At 36.6% G+C, this 23,249-nt stretch overlaps 1 long non-coding RNA gene across 2 annotated transcripts in view; it reads right to left on the minus strand.

Moving 5' to 3' along the window:
- Window positions 1-15,078, minus strand: part of LOC140629520 (uncharacterized) — a 365,612-nt gene extending 350,534 nt beyond the window's left edge. For both annotated transcript variants that reach the window (XR_012027377.1, XR_012027378.1), the window contains exon 1: window positions 14,827-15,078. This is a non-coding gene — a long non-coding RNA (uncharacterized lncRNA). The remainder of the gene's footprint in view (window positions 1-14,826) is intronic.
- Window positions 15,079-23,249: the final 8,171 nt, after the last annotated feature.

Here is a 23,249-nt window from a genome sequence, read left to right on the forward strand (position 1 = left end):
GAGACCTGAGCGAGGGACAGAACCCTGTTAACAAGCTACATGAGCAGGTGAATAGAATCTCCACTGGAGCTTCCAGAAAGGAACACAGTTTGCCAATACCTTGACTGTAGTTCCTGGGGACCTACATCGGACTTCTGATGTGCAAAACTAATTAACTGTGTTGTTTTAAGTCACTAAACTTGTGATAATTTATGATTACACAGAGAATGAATACATATTGCAGTGTTCTGTGGTTCAATGCTATAAAAAAGTATACATCCTTCTGCTTTACATTTTGGGGATTAACCGAGATTGATAGATGTAGCTCTGGTTAAATTTATTGTATGTTCTATGATGTTTTATAAATATTCCACAACTTATTTGTTATTCTATTTATTGATATGTTTATGTTTTTTCTGAATTTTTTATTATTAATAATTTTTCAAAGCTTTTTTCCCAGCTTTATTGAGGTATGATTAACAAATAAAAATTGTTCGAGATTGAACAACATGATTTTTAGAGTGTACAATATGATATTTTAATGTACATACACATTGTGAAATGATTAGCACCACCAAGTTAATTAATACATTTATCACTTTTCACATAGTTAGTATTTGTACTCTTGAAGTGAGGAAACATAGACCTCTTTCTTAGCAATTTTCAAGTATATAATAGAGCATCGAGTATAGTCACTATGCTATATTTTAGATCCCCAGAACTTACTTCTTTATTTATGCATGATTTTCTCCTAATTATACATACAAGTGGCATTTCTGAGTCATACAGTATATGTGGATCATGAGCTTCACTAATTATTGCTACTTTGCCCTACAAAGTGTACCAATTTATAATTGCATTGTTGGTGGATGAATTTGTTAGTCTTCCTCTTTGCCAATATTTGATTTTTGTCAAGACTTCTTAATCGTTGACCATCTGATGAATATGAAAAGGATCTTGTATTTTCAATTCTCAATTCTCTGATTACTGGTGGGATTAGTTAAGAAGACTACTGGGTTCTTCTTCGCTGAATTTCTTATTTACAATCTCATTGTACTATTGGATCATTTTCTTTTTTCTTACTGATTTGTGGTTATTTATACATTCTGGATATTAATTCATTGCTATTTATAACTTCAAATTGTATGGATTTTCTTTTCATGTTCTTGATAGTACCTTTTCTTGAAATTATGTTTTATATTTAAAATAATCATATTTATTAATGTTTTAAAATTATGAAGGTTTTTTCTTGTTTAAGAAATTCTAACCCAGGGATCTCTGGGTGGCACAGCGGTTTGGCGCCTGCCTTTGGCCCAGGGCGCGATACTGAAGACCCGGGATTGAATCCCACGTCGGGCTCCCGGTGCAGGGAGCCTGCTTCTCCCTCTGCCTGTGTCTCTGCCTCTCTCTCTCTCTCTCTCTCTCTCTCTATGACTATCATAAATAAGTAAAAATTTTAAAAAATGTCATAAAAAAAGGAATTCTAACCTGAAATTATGGATATTCCCTTTTCATTTTGTTTGTTTGTTTGTTTCTTTTACATGTACAAATGCTAAATCTATCTGGAAGTGATTCTTGTATTGTGTTAGGTATACCTATTTTTTCCCAGATCAATCAACCTAGCACCACTTACTTATTTTCTTCACCAACCAATTTTAATGCCACCTCTGTGACACATCAAATTTCCACACATATGTTGGATCTTTTTCTGGACCCCCTATTGTGCTTCACTAGTTTTACTCAAGTGCAAATATTGACTAGCCTTAATTACTGTAATGTTAGAAATGTCTTGGTATCTATTGGGTGCTTTCATTTTCTTATTCTTTTTTCCAAAACTGTGCTTGCTATTTTTGGCTCTTTGGTATTTCATATGAATTCTAGGAACTACTTGTCAAGTTTCAAAATAAATTATATTGGTATTTTAGTTGGAATTGCAATCAATTTAGTAGTTAATTGAAAGAAAAGCCACCCTTTTATTATGTTGCTGAGTATTCCCACTCATGAACATGGCATATTTTGTTATTTGCTTAACACATATTTTGCTACATTTATATCTAGATACATTATGCACTATTTTCTAATTGTTTATTGCAGATATCTAAAAATGCTAAAAATTTATTTTTGTTGAGCATTTACCTGGCAACCTTACTGAATTTTTATACATTCTAACAGTTTATTGAGTCCCTGGATTTTTTTCGAATAAACAATTATATTGAAAACAGCTACTGTAATCCTTATGCCTTTTATTTTCAAATCTATTACTTCACTTTAGACAGTGGTTCAATGTTAAACACAAGGATGCTAACAAAGATCCTTGAAAGGATCTTTGAAATTAACAGGTTTTCCTTTGTTTTATAGTTCTTAAATGTATAGATTTTCTTTTGTTTCCATTGTCCATAGAAAAGGTACATAAGCTACAAATAACTAGTTCCTTAAAATGTGGTAAAATTTGTCTACAAAACTGTCTGAGCCTGGTTTTATTTGGGTGAAGAGTGATGGTGGTGAATATTTTTGTTTGCTGATTCCATTTCCTAATTTAATATTAATTTATACATCTCTACTTTGTAATGCGTCCAATTGAGTAACATGTTTTTACCCAAATATTACCCATACCATACAAGCTTTAAATTACATGGGAGTATCTTGCTCATTGTATTCTCTTGCAGTTTTCCAAAATATTTATAATGCATCTCTGATAAATACATCCTGCAAATACAGACATTACATTCTTGGGGCATTTTCTTCCTCCCTCTCAAAATTCATTTATTGCTCTAAATTAATTACTCATATGGACTTCTCTCCTGAGCTCCTTTGCAGTGTTTTCAATTGTATCACAAAGACATTAAATCTGGCTAAACTTCCATTACCTAAATGCAATATTTCTAACATTAAACTCATTGCTACCACCACTATCACCCCAGGAGCACTGGCTCCTGAGCCAGGTCACTGATCATCTTAAGACAGTACTTGTGGCCATTCAGGGGCAGCCCTGGTGGCTCAGTGGTTTAGTGCCGCCTTCAGCCCAGGATGTGATCCTGGATACCTAGGATCGAGTCCCATGCCAGGTTCCCTCCATGGAGCCTGCTTCTCCCTCTGCCTGTGTGTGTCTCTCTCTCAATCTCTGATGAATAAATAAATAAAATCTTTAAAAAAAAAAAAAGACAGTACTTGTAGCCATTCAGACTTTAATTGTTTAATTCACTCTTTAACTTTTCTATCCAGTCTCCAGAATTATGGAATCATCATAGTGTCTCCACACTTGTCTATTCCTTTCCATTCCCATTCAGCCACCCCCAAATAGCACCTTAGCATCTCATCTTTTGAACTTCTCTGGCAGCCTTTGAATTTATCATACTGCTTCCATACAGTCCCCTTTTCTAACACATCTTGCTCATCATTCCCACATTAATCTTATATATGTTTGTAATTAAGGGTTTTGGAAGGATTGTGCTACATTTTATGGTTTATGGAACACATGTGAAATAGAAAAGGCATCACTGGCTCCATCTTTTTCAAATGCAGAACTGAAGTTTCAGATTCCTTTTGAAATTCTGAGTCAATTCAAAATTAAACCAAGGCCGAGTTTATTCCTTTCACAATTCAGAATCCTGATGCATCTAGGTTCTCTTATGATAGGAGCTATGATCTTTGCTATTGTCTCACATAATCTCAAACTCTGTGCTTTGGTGCACATGATACCTAAAAAATGTTGCACTGACACAGAAATACAGCAGTGATGTACTCGATCTGGGAAGCATGTTAGGTGCCTCTGTTGTATTATCTCACTGAGAAAGGAACCACATCTGAACAAACTATTCTTCCACCTTTAGTTACGAAAAATAGATGTCCACCCCAAAAAAAGTTAACATAGGGTTAACTTGGGAGAAACTTTAGCACCAGCAATTTTAATAGAAGATAAATTGGAAACAAAGAGATTCAATCTTGTCTACTCCTACATTTTAATTCTGAAAAGAGATGAAAGAAAAATAATGAAAACACCTACTCTTGGTGAAGTTATCCTCACCTCTCACACACACACATACTTAATTGGTTCCATGATTTATAAAGTGTGATTTTAACTCCTTTTCTACCCACTTATAAGATTACAAATATTAATCATTTTCCATGGTCAATTCTAGGGATTAAAGCCTAGTACTGTGTATCTCCATAAGCAATATGACATCAGATGAAAATGTGCTCTGCTTTTTGTTTCTTCCACCCCCAGCTGTACATATATCATGTTCTGATCTGAAGAGAGAGGAATAAGAGCATCTCTAATGAACTATGCTAGAAAATCAAACAGACAAACAAAATAAAAAACAAAGATAAAAATCCTCTTTGGAAAAACCAAATCTGTGAAAAGCTCCCAGAGAATGAATATTCTTGCATACATAGACTCCAGTTCAAGATATCAGAGGAGAATCTTTATAGTCAAGTCACTGAAGTCAAGAAAGCAGTAATTAAAAACCCACTAAGGTGGGCCAAAGAGTCAAATGGCCCTGGCGATATATACTAAATATAACTGAGCTTCTCTAAGGTCAAACACTTGTTCCATTCTTATTTTAAACATAATCCAGGAGGGCATCTCTGTTCTTCAGACTAACTCTAGTAGGTGGATGGAAGAGACTAAGGCAATAGATGGATGAAGCTGCAAAGCAAGCATGTGTGTGCTATTTAAAGAAGTTGTTTATATTCTAAGTTAAAAAAAAAAGATACCTATTTTCCCCAGCTTGTCAGCCAATTATGTAAAATCTATTTTCTTTACCTCAGTAAAATGAGAAATACAGAACCATCCCAGATATGAGAATATGGGCCAACCTCTTACACGCGAGAAAGGTAGCAGTTGAGGGAATCATATATGTAACACCCTATAAAGTCAGGATAAACTCAGTTATTCTGTAGTAATAGACAACTCCAACATTCGGTAGGGGAATGACAATGAAAATGTATTTTTTGCTCATTCTACATATTGTTTATAGAGAAATGGCTGTCAGGAGAATTTGCACATCAAACATTAACAGAGACATAGATTAAAGGATGCTCCATCTCAAGATATACTTCTAGGACCATTCAGGCAGGGTAAGGAAATACGGCATACCATGCCCTAGCTCTTAAAACGTCTGCCTGGAAGTGATACTCATCACATTCATTCCCATTTCATGGCTTAAATTCAGAAGGAGCAAGTACATGCAATCTTATCATATGCCAAGACAGGAGAAGAACTTGGATAAATGTGAGCAGGCTTAATGACCCCATTTCACTTCATAAAAATTGTGTAAGTCATATCTTTACTATTAACCTCACCCAAAATATCAATATTGCTCTGGACAGGAGCTACTCTAGAGAGAACATACAGAAAAGAAGATGGGTGTGAATGCTACATACCACAAAAGTATCTCCTAAAATGATTCAGGAAATAGAAATATGGCTGATATCCAATTCTATTTTATTTAGTCTTTTCTTTTGCTTGGACTTTCTTCCTTCCTTCCTTTTCAATCAATCAACAAACCTCTTCCTGGTCTATACTCTTGATGTTTTCTTTCTCATATTTTTAAAATATTTCACTTTCAATCCCCTACTGTTACCTTATGAATTTTTTGGAACAAAGTGATATATTCAGTGAAGTCCCTTGAGATATTTTCAAAGCTTTAAAAGCCTTAATGACATTAATTCATTAATTTTTTTCCACTCTAAATCATTCTAGGACTTACTAGTTTTGAGCCTTGACTATATTAGGGCAAAGAAAATAAAGATTTAATTCCTGCCTGTGTAGAAGTAAAACTTCTCCTAGAGAAACAGCACATAAACAATGAACTAACAGAAGAAAAAAATAAGAAGAAAAAAGTCCAACATAATATTGTTTCAAGTCCCTATTGTTAATATTAGCTACTGGCATATTCTTAAACCCCCACTGATCATATATGAACAGAAATAGTGTTAAAAGAGGTGACAAAATGGGCTCTTCTGAAGCTTCCTGCTGATGCTTAGCTAATGAAGAACGTAAAAGAGTTATGTCAGCAAATGCAGAATGAAACAAAGCCTTTAGAGGTAGAGAAATAAGTACTTTGCTCAAGGAAAGAGAAAAAAATATTACGTTTTCTTTCAGTTATCTACATAGAAGCAAAAATGAGTTGTTTTCTGTTTTTGTTTTTGTTGTTTTTACTTAGTTATCATAGGTAATTGCAGATACTAAGGAATCAAGCCAGCCACACTAAATTAATCAGAATTGTTTGCTCCACTCTTTTGTGCATATACTAAAACACCTACCTGAGCTTTCTTTTTATTTCTTTATACAGCTACACATTGTTACCTTTAGCCCTTTACCTGAATCATGTTCAAAAATTGTGTGTATGTGTGTGTATGTGTGTGTGTGTGTGATTTTTTTTTTTTAAATTCTTCCTCCATCCTCTGGAGTCTCCTGCAGTGACTGGCTGCCTGGTCTGTTATTACTGCTTCACTAAAGGCTCAGAGGACCATGTGCTTTGGCTGCTTCCAGAAAAACGAATTTTCTGCAAAAACAATTTTTTTTTTTTTAATTCTGACATGGGCCTGAGAGGCTGTGTGAGTACCTGAAGGAACCATCTAATATATCTCCCTGGCATTTGTCAGTGGCTACAAAAAACCTAAAGCTTTAGTTCCACACAATTTTCAAGCAAAGAACACTTGGGTGAAGATGTAACAGTTCATGTTAGTCTATCACAATCACATCTCCATTTGGAGATTCAGCTCAGTGTTCCAGAGCATGCTCTCGTGGAACTAGAAGTCAGAATTTATGATGTACAAGTTGTAAAATTAGAAAATGAGGTGAGAGAAGATATAAAGTACATGAGGCCACTCTACCAGGCCCTCCAGTTTCAAGGCCACTTTATGACTCTGCTTATCTACTGAGTATATTAACAGAGGCCATTAGATTATAATCACCTATGAGTTTCTTCAGAGCGGTGCGTCACCACCATCCGTCACAGTAGTGGGTAAAAGTAACACTACATTGCAAGGAAACCTGAACCAACATGCTTTCATTAAGTTTCAAAATGAAATCTGGGACATATTATATTAGTGGATATGACTTTTTTCGTTCTTTTAAAGTTAGAGAGGTACCATTTCTTCTGGAAACATAAAAATACTATTATTCAACAGAGACAGTTTCACTATGATTCTTTTATTTATCTATTTTTTAAAGTAAGCTCCATGCCTGGCATGCAGCCCAATATAGGGCTTCAACTCATGGCCCTGAGATCAAGACCTGAGCTGAGATCAAGAGTCAGACACTTCACCGACTGAGCCACTCAGGAGTCCTTTACTACGGTTCCCTTCTAGGTTATTTTATTCCATTCTAAATAGGCAATATTTTCATGATCACCACCATTCTGAGATATACATTTAATAGTGTTCAAAATATTATGGTAGCATAAGCATTGGAATAACAAGCTAGCTTGGGAGAATCATGGCCCCCTAGGAGCTGATAGATTCTAAGTTCAGTCTGACATCAAGTCCCATCTGTGATGATCACTGACTAAAGTATAGTGCTCAAGTAGTGATGGAGTTTCTTAAGATTATCAACTTCACCTGTCTGCTTTTCTACACGCGAAACCAGCCCCCTTGGTACTGCCTTTTCACCTAACTTACAAAATGCTTCGATTATTAAGGACATGACTGCTTACACCCAGGTCAGTCATTATCATTTTCTGGAACTTTAAAAAATTTCTCTTCTAAAAACAAAAGCAGAAGTGAGGAGAAAAGGCTAAATGTTTCTGCAACCTATCCATAATAGAACTGCCCATCCCTTAAACTCCCCACATTTTAAAAAGACAGAAAGAAAGAAAGAAAAAGAAAAGGTAAACAGAAAAGCAGAAAGTCTTTACAACTGCTTTCTCTCCATGTTCTTGCCTGTTCACACCTGATCTGAGAAGCCTTTTACAAATCACTTTACTGACCCTGGCTTTTTGACAACACAAGATCAAAGCCTCTCCAGCTTTGGAGTAACTTTGCCGCATAAATAAGTAGAGCACTGGTACACTTTGGGGCTATATAAAGAACCTTTGGCTGAGCAGTAAAACTGAGTTATTTTTACAGAGGCTGATGTCAAGGGCTAGAGCCAAAGACTTGGAATATTACAATAGGCCAAAAACAAGTGAAAACAAACAAACAACAACAACAAAAAAAAACCAACAATTAGCCAAGGTCTTTGTGATATTTATGTTTAAAGCCTATACCAGCAGGACGACACTTACGAGGTTTATCCAAGTGAGTACACCAATTCTAAGTAGAAGGGTCAGCATAGTTCATCAGTGTTCATCCCTCTCTTCATCATTTATGGGTTCCCTGTTGAACTCTGAATGTTGTCTGAGAACTGAAAATGTGCAACATAAATCTTTGCTGGTCTTTTATCTTTTTATTTATTTTTTTAAAGATTTTATTTATTTATTCATGAGAGGCACAGAGAGAGAGGCGGAGACATAGACAGAGGGAGAAGCAGACTCCTCACAGGGAGCCCGATGCTGGACTCCAACCCCAGACCCCAGGATCACACCCTGAGACAAAGACAGATGCTACACCGCTGAGCCACCCAGGCGCCCCTTTCTTGGTCTTTTAAAATGAGACTTCAATTGATCATCTCAAGGAAAAACAGTACTGGATGAATTCCATCCAGGAACCCCAAATATTGGTAGAATAAAAAATATATTCTCAGAGTACGGAGAAATCTTTTCTAAGCATGATCTTTCTTTATTGAAGTACAAAGGTTTCTTTCATAATTGCTAATTGTGCTTAGTTTTATTGTTATAAGAACCAAATTTTTAGTGAAATGGAAGCCAATATCTTTGTGATTCTCTCATCCTTCCTTTCCTTTCTTCTTGTCACTTGCACCTCCTTTGCCCCATGCCTCTGCAGCACATGCACAGAAAACTTATATCATCTCACACGTTATTTCCTAGCAGGGTTTTTTTTTTTTTTTGGCATGATTATTTTCTGCACAAAAGAGTTTATTTCCTGAATATCTGACTCATATTTAGAATCTACCTGTCTGTTGTTTTCTAAAATGCCTTCCAAATATAAGCGCATCTAAAATAATTGTTGATGAGGCACCTGGATGGCTCAGTTGGTGAAGTGTCTGCCTTCAGCTCAGGTCATGATCTCAGTGTCCTGGGATCAAGCCCCACATTGGACTCCTAATTCAGTGAGGGGAGTCTGCTTGAGATTCTCTCTGTCTTGCTCTCTCTCTCTCTCTGGCCCTCCCTCTGTGTGCTCTCTCTCTCTCACTCTCAAATGACCAAATTGATCTTAAAAAAAAAAATCATGGGAACACTTAGCAGGAAGACAAGAGAGAAGTGGAAGAAGACGACGGAGAAGGAGGATAAGATGGAGAAGGAAAGGGGGAGGAGAAGGAGGAGGAACAGGAAACAAGGAGGAGAAGCAATGGTGATAAGTATATCTACACCACAAGTGAATGGAGAAGCAAGGATAATGTAAGATAAAATTCAACTAACCAAGTAGTAGTTCTTATCAGGAATCTTCACTGGGTTGTGTGGGAAGGAAAAAGAAATAGTAATGAGGAAAGGGAGTTGTCAAATCCCTGCTGAATCCAGTGATCCATTATTATGTCTTTCCAACCATTGCAGACATTCAAAAGATAAGGAATAGATGGCAATATAAAAAGAAAAATAGTTATCATATTAAGCAATAATGTATGAGAGTTTTTTGTCTCTTCAAATATTTTAACAATAACTATTAAAAAAAAAAACTTTAAAAATACCACTCTTATGGTGTGCTTCACTGGGCAGGATGCCTACAGTGAGGGCAAAACATCAAAGCAGTATCCCTGAGACGTTAAGAGAGGAACTTGAAAAAGCTTGACATCAGGTGATTTTTTTAATTGCCACAGTATATTGTCATCACCATTATGGGCATGTTTTAAAGAGGAAGGAATACATGGGGCTTTCCAGAGAGTCAAATTTCATTACCCAAAACAATTTCTGAGTCAATTTTTATACTTCTATCAAAACCACTTAAAATAAATGTGGTCTCATAAACAAACTTTTACCTGGATTACCAAGAGGGTGTCAGTGTGAGGATGGGGAGTGTGGTTCAGGGGTCATACCCCAGGAAAGGGTGGAAAGGAAGGAGAAGGAATCTCCTTTGAAGTTTTGAATAATCTTTATCCCCAAAAAAGTGAGACTGTCAATGTAGGGTAGGGGTCTCCAGTAGTAGCTAAAGGTACTTCCTTAGCTATCAGGTCACCTTTTACTACTAACCACATAAACCTGGAGTAAAAAAGAGTCCATATAAATCCTCCATAAGCATCCACTCTCACACTCACACATTTGTCATCACTCTGTGTGCAGAGCAGAGTAGTCTTATTGTTCAGGAGGTTCTGAACAGAACTTTTTCTAAACACACACACACACACACACACACACACACACACCAGAAAATGAATGAAAATTTCTCCCATATTCCTTCTACCCCCGCAAATCAGTGATAAACAAATACTAGTAGTGCCAATGATTCTGTAGTTATAAATACCATTAAGTCATTTTGATGTCATTGGAGATCGAGAATACAAACAAGATGGAGGGACAAATGGTTTTAAGAACTTGAAGGGCCCCTAAGTTATCTGTTTATTTCAAGAAGTGTTGCAAATGGGAAAAGGAAATCTCTTCAGAGGAAATTTGTTTCCGCAGTATTCTTTCACATAAAAATAAACCAAAATATCAACTTCATTTTAAAAGCTGCTGTATACACAGATATGCACTTAACCTCTATAAATGCAACAGTCCTGGAGGAACTTTATATCTATGTTCTTTGGTACTATTATCATCTTTCAACCCAGGATGCTCCAACAAAGTGATTGGCACATAGCAGAGGTTCAAAGTTTTTTTTTTTTTCTTTTTAATGTACCTGAGCTGTAACTAGAGTGGATATACGTACCCACATACATATAGTTATTGAAGTCATTATAAAAGTGATTAATACCCCCTCAGAGATCATTCAGTTTCCAAAGTATTTGCCAGAATGAGTGGGCCCTGAGACCACAGGGGAGCTGAGGGCCGGATAAGGTCCAGTTTCCACCTCCCTGTCACAGCCCTGCACACTATTATTATTTACTGAAGGCCAGTGATTTGCTTGGCACTGCATGGCTCGCAGGGGGAAGCTCTGTCTCTGCCCAGTGGGGTTTGAAGAACAAGGCTTGTAAGACATAAAAGACAAGTAAGAACTGGCAAGACTGAGGAGCAATCTAAGCCTGTGGCTTAAAATACCATTAAAATAATCATTAAAACCAGGCATCTAACACGCCCCATGATCTAGGCCAAAAACAGAGAAAATGTAAGATTTTTCATCCTGTAACCACAGGCTCTTTTTGTAATTGGTAGGCATCAGGGAAAGGAGGGATAAAATCCTTCCTAGATATTCTAGGAGAGAGTAGCATGGTCCTGAATATTGTTATTATATATCATGTGCCCACAGTTTCATGGCTAATGTTGAGTTATATACAAGAGTGATACATGATTGAGATAGTTTCAACGGGCCAAGCAATATTCGCCATGCTATCCAGGATATAACTTGCAAAGACTATTACTTATTGAAGACACTGAAGCCCAAGCTGACATCCCATAAAATACCATGTAAGGGTCATAGATGACTTCATCATCTAAAGAAAGACATGTCCTCCAAATGCTAATTCCACAACTATGGAAAGCATGTAAGTTTTCCTGGGGAAAGATGTCAGGAGGTGTGTTAGGCATAATAACTTCCAAAGAAGTGCATGGCTTAATCCCCAGAATGTATGATTATCTTACATTAAGTGGCAAGAGCATCTTTGCAGACATGAGTAAGGATCTTAATATGTGGAAATTATCCTCAGTCACAATGGTCCTTACTATGAGGAGGCATGAGGGTCAGAGCAGAATAGATGTGAGGAAGGGAGCAGAACTGAAGTGCTATGAGAAAGGGACCACAGGTGAGGAATACAGGAGACCTATAGAAGCTGGAAAAGACAGGGGAATGAATCCCCCCCTAGAACCTTCAGAATGAATGCAGTCCTGTCAACACCTTGGTTTTAAGACTTCTGACTTCCAGAGAAGTAAGATAATATATGTGTTTTATTCTAAGCCACTAAGGTTACGGTACTTTGTTATAGCAGCAATGGGAAACAAATATAGAGGGATTTAAAAAAAATCATCCTTTAAAATGGTCTCGTGGTTACAGGATGAAAACATCCTTTAAAATAGGCATTCCTAAAAAAAAAAAAAAAAAAAAATAGACATTCCTAAGGTTCTGTTGCATATTCTGAATGCTTCAGGAAGCATCCAAAGACACTTTAATAGTGAACAGGTCTTCCACATTTTCCAAGAACACATTAACCTGTGACTATAAGGTATGTTAATAGTATTTCTATGTTTAAGACACTATCTATAGAAGTTCCGGAAAATAGCACTTCTCTCTCCCAAAATGGCTCTGTACTCATTCAGAACACTCCAGGAATGTGCTACGTATTGTAGAAGGTTGGTTTAACATTCAAAAGATTATTCATTCAAGCTCATCATATTAACAGAATAAAGAAAAACACCATATGATCATCACAATAAATACAGAAAATAAAAAAGACAAAATCTGATACCTATTCATGATGCAAACTTTCAGAAATTAGGAACAGAAGGAAATTTCTCCAACCAGTTATCAGCCTTTGATGGAAAAACAATTATACTAATATTATTTTTAATGAACAAAGAAGCAATGCTTTCCCACTGAGACTGGAAACAAGGCAATAGTTTCTACTCTCACTATTTCTACTAAAAATTTGCTGAAGATCCTAAGCTAATTCACTAAGAAGAGAAAAAAATAAATGGCATGTATATTGCAAGAAAAGAAATAAGACTATTTAGAAATGACAATCATCTAGCTAGGATATTCCAAATAATTTACAAAACAAGCTAGAAGCTACTAAGCAGGTTTATCAAGATCATGGGAAAAAATTAATATAGAATTATAAACTATTTTTCTATATAGCAGCAATAAACCATTGTAACTGAAATAAAAATAGCATTTTGACTGCAATCAAATATCTAAGTATAAATTTCACAATATATGTGTAAGACCTGTACACTGAAAACTACAAAACATTGCATAAAGAAACTACAAAACAAAGCTTAGAACTAAATAAATGGAGAATTATAACATGGCTATAAATTAGAAGACTCAATATTGTTAAAATGTCTATAATTTTATCTGTAAACTTAAAGCAATCCCAACAAAAATAACAGCGGGCATGTTTTTTAGAAACTGATGAAGTAATTCTAAAATGTATATGGGTATTTAATGAACCTGAAAGAGCAGTTCAGTGGGAGAAAGGATAGTCTTTCATACAAAGAGGGAAATAGGGTAAGAACAAATATTTATTAATATAAAAAACAAACCTTAACTCTTACCTTCCATCATGTAAATATTAACTTGAAATGCAGCAGAGAACTAAGCATACAAATTCAAAACATAAAACCTTCGGAGGAAAGCACAGGAGAAATTCTACAACCTTGGAATAGGTTAGGATTTCTTAGATGAGTCATAGCACTTTGAAAGATACTGATGAGAGAATAAAATAGTCAACAGACTGGAAGAAAATATTTGCAGTGTATGTATCTGACATAGGAATTATATCTAGAACACACACAAAAAATGAAATTCAATCGCATATCAAATAATCCTATAAAAATACGCAAACACTGTTCTACACACTATCAGACATTTCACAAAAGAAGGTATACAAATAGCCAATAAGCACATAAAAATAGGTTCGGCATTATTACTCAAGGTAATGAAAGTGATTTAAACCTACAGAGAATAAATAAATAAATAATAAACCTACAGAGAGATACACCCTGGAATGACTAAAATTAAAAAGAATCTCAACACCAAGACTTAGCAAGTATGTGAGACAATCACTACTCTCACATACTGCCAGTGGGAATGAAAAATGGTACAATTCCATTGGAAACAGCTTGTCGGTTACTTATAAAGCTAAGCATTCATTTACCATGGGACATAGTGATCCAATACTACATATTTAACAAAAGTAAACATAAACATCTATCTGCAAAAAGATTAGTGCATGAATGCTCTTAACAGCTTAATTTGTTATAGCTCCATGTTGGAAACAACCCAGTGTCCATCAATAGGTGACTGAATAAACAAATTATAGTATATCCATGCAAAGAAACACTAATCAACAATTAAAAGGGATAAATTAGAAGCACACAACAATTGGGAGGAATCTCAAAAACATTAGCTGAGTAGTAAAAGCTTTGCACAAAAAGTATGCACTCTGAGCTTTTAATTACATGAAACTCTAGAAAAGACGAGTCTAATTAGTGTCTGCCTCTGGCCAGAGGTTAGCAGGGAATTGTCTGGAAGGGGACAAGATCTTCGAGGGTAAAAGAACTATTCTACGTCCTGCTTGTGGAGGTGTCACACAGATAGATACACTTCCCAAAACTTAACAAGATGTACACTTAAAAATTGGTGCAATTTGGGGGATCCCTGAGTGGCTCAGCGGTTTGGCTCCTGCCTTTGGCCCAGGGCGTGACCCTGGAGTCCCAGGATCGAGTCCCGTGTCAGGCTCCCGGCATGGAGCCTGCTTCTCCTTCCTCCTGTGTCTCTGCCTCTCTCCTTCTCTCTCTATATCTATCATGAATAAATAAGTAAATAAATCTTTAAAAAAAGAATAAATTTAAAAAAAAAAATGGTGCAATTTATTTTATGTAATTTACACATCAATAAGGTTGATATGTTTTTTTTTAAATCTTCCTAATACCAAAAAACATAAACATCTACGAAGTCCACATCCTCATACTCTACCTGTGTCTTCATGTCAGAGTTGTTGGCTATAATCCATTCTTGGATGAGTTCCTTTTCACGTGGTTGGTGTCCAAACAGTTTAAGCGAACAGAATCCTGAGTGCAGGGGGACCTCCTGAACCCTCCAGTATGTTCAGCCATATGAGAATTTCCAGAAAGTATAGGATTCTTTTTCTACTCAGGCCTTTATGACAGGTATTCAAGCCTGCAGCCTAAGGACTAAAAGCTGGTGACAAAAGGTTGGTATTTAAGGAATGACGGAAACAGGAAGAAACAAATGTCTGGAGAAAGTTTTTAACAGACCTTCAGTGATGAGTGATTTCCAGTGACCAGTATGTTGCTACATCAAAGTGTCCCTGAATGCCTTTGAAGGAGGTTATTTCTGTCTACTCAAAGATGTTATGAAATGCTACACTTGGTGATAACAGTTACTACTTTTCCACCCCCTCATTGGTATAGAATTACAACACAAGGGGATAACAATTAAATATTATTAGAGCCCGTGGTTTCCATGGTAAGAATACATATCTTCAAGACTTTAGAAACACTGAAAGTGGGTGGCATTGCTGAAAAGTTCACTATGAAATGACAACCAAAGTCATGAAAAAATAAATGGTCTTTCCATCAGATAATGGACATCGGGTCCAGTTAGAATGCTGTACTATCTTAAAAGGTTTTTTGACTTTCCAGATCTTCACTAATTTTTTTTTAAAACATTTCTCTGAATCACCTCTGTGTAGACCAGAGTCAACACTGAACAACAGGCAAACAGTAGGTCAATAAAATTAACTTTTTCTCCAGTTAATGATATACATTTCTTGATTATTTGTACAAAGCAAGGAAAGTCACAGGGATCTTCTAAAAATGGTTGAATATAAAAGTGTCATTTCTATCATAGCTAAAATACTTTTTGTGTGTGTGTGCGCGTGCATACAGTTCATTTACTGTCCTCATTCCAGTGTCGTTTCATAAAATGATGCTCTCAGGGTAGCAGTAAAAAGAAAAACATTAGACCCATAGAGAAAACCATAGGAGATTAAGAGTTTTCCAGGAAAATGTCAAAGTGGACAGCAAATGTAAGAATAATGGAAAGATGACTATCTGGGGATCTTTGGGGACAGAAACGTCTAAGCAGCATCAAAAACGTGTTATCATGATTCCTGCTGGTAACATGAGCCAACTTCAAAGCTTCCCTTGGTGGATTACGCCAAGAGGGGCCATTATCAGAAAGGAGTAGTTAATTAGAGTGAATTATTAGAACGATCAACCTGCCTTGAATGCAGGACAGCTGCTGAGTCACACTATAAAAATGAAATGGGACCAACCACACATATACCCATGTCGTTAATAATTTCTGTTTGAATTGGATATCTGATTTTTTAAAGTGACATTGGGGGAAAAAAGTAATCACATTGTTTAGCGCACTTACATGATTCTTTCTCGATGAATGTTAATCCTTCATGCTGTCAATCAATATGCTCTTATGGACATTTTAAACATTACAACCCCGGTTTTCTTGGTGCACGTTTTTAATTTCCATCATAAAAATAGCCATCGTCCTCAGATATACGTTTTAACTCTATCGGTAGTACTTGCAATACTTGGAGTCTCACTATCCACTACTTTATAAAGGGGAATTTAGACCGAAGGTCGTGATATAATAAAATCGTTTTCTTAGTCACTCTGGAAAGGAACTTGAAAGGAACAGGTGCATCGTCTGGGAGGAAGCCTGAGGTGATAGTATAAAGACTGCTTTCCCGTCTTTCTTTCCTTTTTTCTTCTATCTGTTCTTTTCTCCCTCAGTAGGTTTCTAAAAATATCACGAGAAAGTAATCTGATGCAAACACATGCATCTTACTCTAGGAAAAACACAAACCTCAATTATGAAGATGCATAATGACATCAGCAACTAATAAAAGAAGCCATGCTGCATTACATTCTTTCCTCCATCCTCGGTGTGCACGCATCTGGGACCTTGATAAGCTGTCACAGGTTAAGGAAGTAAACAGATGTCGGCTGTTGATAACAATCTATGGTGAACTTTGAGAGCCGGTGGTGATTTGCCCAGTGGCTCTCTCCTTATCGGAATGCCTTTATATATGCTCACCTGGGTAAGCGCTCCAGCCTGCCCGAGCAACTTTCATCTGGCATCAATCGTGGCCATAAAACAAGCCTATGAAGTAATATAACAGCCCAGGTGTCTACAATTTCCAACTTCCACATCACCTGACAGCATGCAACTGCCTTCAAATCAAGGCTTCCCTATCTCTATTTAAGGACAGTGAAGAGAATTCTAAGAGTTGTAGCCTAGTCCCGGACATGCTTACGGTTGAATGAAACACTCTTACTCATTTCCCAGAAAGTCAGCAAGCGCTGTGAGTGATCAAAGTGGAATGACATACTCGAGGAGTATAAAAGCGACTGGACTAATATCAGCAATGCAGCTTGCATAACCAGCAAATGCCTGATCTTGAAAAAGATTGTCTTGACTTGTGAATGTGTTCTTCATTCAACAGCTAGCAGAGTATGCTGGTGGTACCCAGATTTGTAAGCCTCAAATGTCTAGAGAGCTTTTACATTGCTGGAGATAAGGCAGCAGTTAAGATCAAAAACACTTCTTGTTGGGCCCATATTTTTGTCCTGGGTCTTAATACATGTAAATAACGCAGAAAAGTCGGTATTTATGTGGTTTTTTAAAGTTGGACAAAGAGAATTAGATGGAGGTGGTGGTTGCACAACATTGTGAATTTACTAAATCCACTGAACTGCATTCTATAAAATGGTTAATGAATGCGAATTTCTGAAGATAAGCAAATATCAAAATTTTGAGAGAAAAAAGAAGTAACTGAGGTATTAAATCCAAAACACTCTAGGGGAAAATTTTTAATCAATTAACTCGCTCCACAAGCATTTTTTTGCACACTTAGTTAAGAGCCAGGCCCTTTAGTATGGGGCTTAGAAAATTAAGGTACTTATATTCCCATGTCCTTAAATCCCCTAAGCATTTATGAAAGAATTCCTTCCTTCTTCCTCTTCCTTCCTTCTTCCTCCCTCCCTCCCTTCCTTTCTTTCTTAATCAAGTCTTCTGGGAGAGAAAAATCTTCTTTCCTGTTTTATCAAGCTGAGGGGCCCAGGGTTACTGAACCTGGATTCAATCCTGGCTTGCCCCCTTTCTAACTCAGCAATTCTAAGCCAGGTTTTTAACCCAAGCCTCAGTCTTTTCATGTGAAAGTGAAGATAATAAAATCATCAACCTCATAAAGATATTTCAAGGATTTTATTAGATAGTGCAGGTAAAGCATTGAGAATAGTACTAGTATTAGAAATAAGTTAATATCAGGCTTGATTCTTGCGATTATTAGTATGTGACTTTCTTTCATCCTTTATGTCAATTTGGCATTTTTAAAATATTTTTTGGATTCCTTAATTTCTTAGCACACTTCCATGATTATACAATATATGTTTTAATGATGATCAATCAGCAGCTCTCAATTAATTTTTTTTTTTTTTTTTTTTTTTTTTTAATGATAGTCACACACAGAGAGAGAGAGAGGCACAGACACAGGCAGAGGGAGAAGCAGGCCCCATGCACCGGGAGCTCGACGTGGGATTCGATCCCGGGTCTCCAGGATCGCGCCCTGGGCCAAAGGCAGGCGCCAAGCCGCTGCGCCACCCAGGGATCCCCTTAAATTTTTTTTCACTTTCTAAATTTGGCATATCTTGCTAGACTAGATGGACCTTGGAATGATAACAGGTTAAGAGCTAATTCCTTCCTTTGCCTTCAAGTTTTCCCTGAATATTGCTAAGAAAAACCTCATTGATTTCTAGTCAGCTGAGAAAATTTTGTTATCTCCTAAGTGAGCTTCAATACCATGCGAAATAGTCTTCAAGCTAGTGCAGGCTTGGGGAGAGGATAGGATAAAATAAATACATCTATCTCTAGTTGCAGTTTATTTTATTTTATTTTTTTATCTTTACTCTTTTGGAAAAGCAACTTTTTGAAGTATAATTTGCATGTAATAAAATGTCCTTTTTCAAGGTTACAGTTGCTGAGTTTTAATAAATATTTACTCTTAGGTATAACCACCACTCCAATCGAGATATAGAACATTTCCGTCACCCCCCAAAAATGCTCCTGTGCCCCTTGGCAGTCAACTCTACTTTATGCCTGGCCCCAGACAACTATCTGTTTTCTGACATTTATGTTAGCATAGTTTGGTCTAAAACAAAGGATTTGCAAACTATGACCCATAAACCAAATGTGGCCTGCTATCCTTTTTTGTAAGGCTCACAAGCTAAAAGATATTGTAGTTGTTTTCCATGTTGAAATGTTTTGAAAAGAAAAGACAGAAATAAAAGAATAATATTTCATTACACATGAAATATTTATGAAATTAAAATTTCAGTGTAAAAAACAAAGTTTTATTGAAATTCAGCTATGGTCATTCATTTACATACTGTCTATGACTGCTTTTAGGCTATGATGGTAGAATTAAGTAATTGCCCATAAAGATTAAAATGCCAGCTTCTTGGTCCTTTACAGAAAATGAAATCCTGTAGTATATATAGTCTTTTGAATTTGTATTCTTTTGCTCTGTGTAAGTTTTTGAATTCCATGCATACTGTTGCCCGTAACAGTAAATCAACCTTTCTGTTGCTTAGTAATATTCCATTTTTCAAGTACACCACAATTTTTTTTTATTCATTCACATCCTGATGTACATTTGAGTTTTCTCCATTTTGGGACTGTTATGAATTCATATGTTATAAGCATTCTGATACAAGTCTTTTTGTGCACATCTGTTTTCATTTCTCTTGGGAACCATACCTAGGAGTGGACTCATTGGATCACTTAATAAGGGTGTAGGTAACTATAAGAACTACTGTGAATAAGAGTTCCACTTGCTCCTTGCCTTTTGCTAATAATGGCAAAACTTTAAAATGTGTATTCTTAGGGATTAAAATGGCAAGCATTTCCAAGCAAAAACACATACCCTAACTTGGGTTCACTTCTTGAATTATTCATATTGTTCTAACTTTTAATTATGCTTGCATTTCTACATTTCCTATCTTGTTTTCAGATAAAAATATTTTCCTTGGACTTCCATTTAACAAACATGTGCCTTTAGAGATGGCTGAAATGTACTGTTTTTTTTTCCAATTCAGGTAATGATACCATAGATTAGGGTCAGCATACATTCTCTGAAGTAGGTAATTAAGCTTTGCAAGCTGCCATGCTCAGAGTTTTCTAAATAGTTTCCTTAGAAATATCAATTAAACACAGGTCTATCTGGTATAGTAAAGAATAGACAGCTTTCAAGACACAGCTACCACTCTCTTAGTGGGTGACAAGTAGGGCGATGCTGGGGTCTGCTCCTGCCAGTTCAGAGAGCTGATTATTAAACATTCATGAATTTTCTCAGATGAATGTTAAACCATTGGTAGCTTGAGTGGGCCACAGTGGGAGTATCTACACCATTAAAATCAGTAAATACTTTTTTTTCTAGAGAGCAGATTTACCTGTATACTACTGGCAGCAACCCTTCTGAATCACTAGTGCTTATGCAATCTGCATGCATAGACTTGATGGTACATGAGCTAGTATAAAAATAAATCCACCAATCATAATCTCCAGAGACTCTGGGAAACAACCTGCCACCCCGCTTTCCCATGATAATATGCAATATCCATATTTTTGTCTTGCTTGTAATCTAACTCAAAACTTAGAAATCCTCATCATAAATTTAGAAATCCAATAAGTTTTTATAACCCATACCCAGAAGGCAGGAAAAACTATCAAATATGTGTATATAAGAATTGCTGCATATTTCTGGTCTTATTTTTCCTGTTGCTATACAAATATACATTTTAATTTTTCCTTGAATGTAATTAGATTACAAAGTCTCCCATATTTTTTAGAGTTTAACATTTTGCCCTCACTGTGTGTATAACAATTTCAGATGATAACTTCTGTCTGATTTTTACTTTTGTGAATTGAGTTGGATTATTATGCAGGTCAGTCACATGTCAAATCTGGCCCCCAATCACTGCCCTGCCATGACCTTTTTTAAAAAAAATATATTTTAAGGGTTATAAATGAAGAAGAAAAAAGAGAAGGAGGAGGAAGAAGAATATAGGATGGCAATCATGTGGTCTGCAAATCTGGTCCTGTATAGAAAAAAAGGCTTGCCAAATCTGTGGTACAGAAAATCAACACGGTATGAACATTTTATAATCTATTTAACGGTTTGTATACTATAGCAATAATATAGGATGGGGGACAAATTTTATTCCCATATATTCTTTATTTAATGACAAAGAAATAAGTGCATAGGAAAAAAAGAGCAACAGGTTTAATGGAAATCCGCTTGTTTTCTCTCTTCAGAACTATCTTTCTCTCAACTTTTTTTCATTTTTTATAGGTGAGAATACCATGTTAGAATCAAGAGAGGCTGAATGAAGCAGGAAATAATTAATTCTCAATGTCTCTCACTTACAACCATGCAAACAGTCCTCAAATATTCATGAGTTCTAGATTTTTAACTTCTGTGGCAAGCAGCGTACCACAAATTTGAGATACAGTCTTCTACATAGAAATTCTGTGCTTCCAGTGTTTACCTGTTCAATTCAAAATAATTTATTGAGGATCTGCTATACTGTAGGCTCTATACTACTGATCTGAAAGCAGTCCAGATACACATTTAGCTGTAATTTAAAAATTAAACATACAACTATACTGTAAATGATCCATCTTATTCAGCTAGTCCTCCAAACATCAATGTCTTCTCATATTTAACACTCTACCAGTTCAAATGATAATTTGCATTTACAAAGGAGATATTTGGCTAACCCATTGACAGAAGAGACCCAAGATGGAAGTGTTCCTTTACTCTTACTACTGTTCTCTCAACCTTCCCAAGAAAGCAAATAACAGCCCCTCTGAGTGCAGGTAGCTATTGATGGACATAAGTGCCAATCACAAAAGTTGGGGTCTTGGTTCTGCTTCAGGTTACAAGCACTCCAAATCAAATGTATGTGACTTACATGACATCTGAAATATATAGTTGGAGAGGCAGCAGTAGGAAGAACAGGGAAAGGGCATTCTAGACAGAAGGAATACAAGGGCAGGCTGGAGACAAAAGGCATGGGCCAGCCTGAGGATCTGGAAGGAAGAAAGGCCTGCATGGCTTGTGTGCAGTGAGCAAAAGGACAGCAGTACAGGATGAGCTGGGCATGCACTGGACCACGTGTGGGCTTTCAAGCCATACAAACAACTTAGATATCACTAAAGAGCAATTTGAAATCATCGCAGGGTATTTTGAGAAGTGAAAGGATCTGGAGTCCCTGGGTGGCTCAGTCAGTTGCACATTTGCCTTTAGCTCAGGTCATGACCCCAAGGTCCTGAGATCAAGCCCGACATCAGGCTCCCTGCTCAGTGGTGAGCCTGCTTCTCCCTCTCCCTCTGCTGCTCCCTCTGTTTGTGCTCTCTCTCTCTCCGATAAATAAATGAAATCTTTTTTAAAAAAAGTGATAGAATCTGATTATATTTTTGAAAATGCACACCCTAGAGTGCTCACCATAGAGTGGCTGCTCTATGGCAACTGAATGAATGGTAGCTGAGCAGAAGAACGAGAAAGTCCTCATGTTGGAAGGTTATAGCAGATAGTGCCGACAACAGATAATGCTGGCAATGGAGAAGCAAGCAACACACTCCAAATATATTTTTGAGTTATTACTATCAGATTTGGGCAACGGTCTGGTGATGCTTTATTTTTGCTATGGAATTAAATGAGAATTCATTCATGAAATCTTGCACGGGAAAGTAATCCTAGTGTTCCATGTCAGTCTTTTAAACTACATTTCATGTTTTGAAAGAAAGATGTCATTGTTTTCTTGCACCACTACTGAATAGTAACTGTTATGCACTGAATAATTGTGTGCCCCCCAAAATTTATATGTTGAAATTCAATCTCCAATGTGAGGATACTTGAACCTTTGAGAGGGAATTAGGTCATGAGGGTAGAACCTTATAAGCAAACTTATAAAAAGAGGCCAGAGATATAGCCTGCTATTTTCCCACCATGTCAGGATACAACAAGAAGTCAGAAGTCTACAACCCGGAAAACCCTCACCAGAACTCTATAATACTGGTCCTCTGATCTTGGACTTCCAGCCTCCAGAACTATGAGAAAAAAATTTCTATTGCTTCTGTAAGCCATCCAGTCCATGGTCCAAACTGACTAAGACAGTAACTAATACTTTCTTTTACATAAAGTTGGTACTCGATACTTTCTCACAGAGCAGAGATATGGTGACCATGGGCAAGTACTGACCAGATATTCCTTCAAGACAGACTCTGCTACAAGGAGTGTTGTAGGCTGACAGCCTCCATGTGCTTCATCTCTCTGACTTGTCACAATGTTC

This window comes from Canis lupus (assembly GCF_048164855.1).
Source record: "Canis lupus baileyi chromosome 16 unlocalized genomic scaffold, mCanLup2.hap1 SUPER_16_unloc_1, whole genome shotgun sequence".
NCBI lineage: Eukaryota > Metazoa > Chordata > Mammalia > Carnivora > Canidae > Canis > Canis lupus.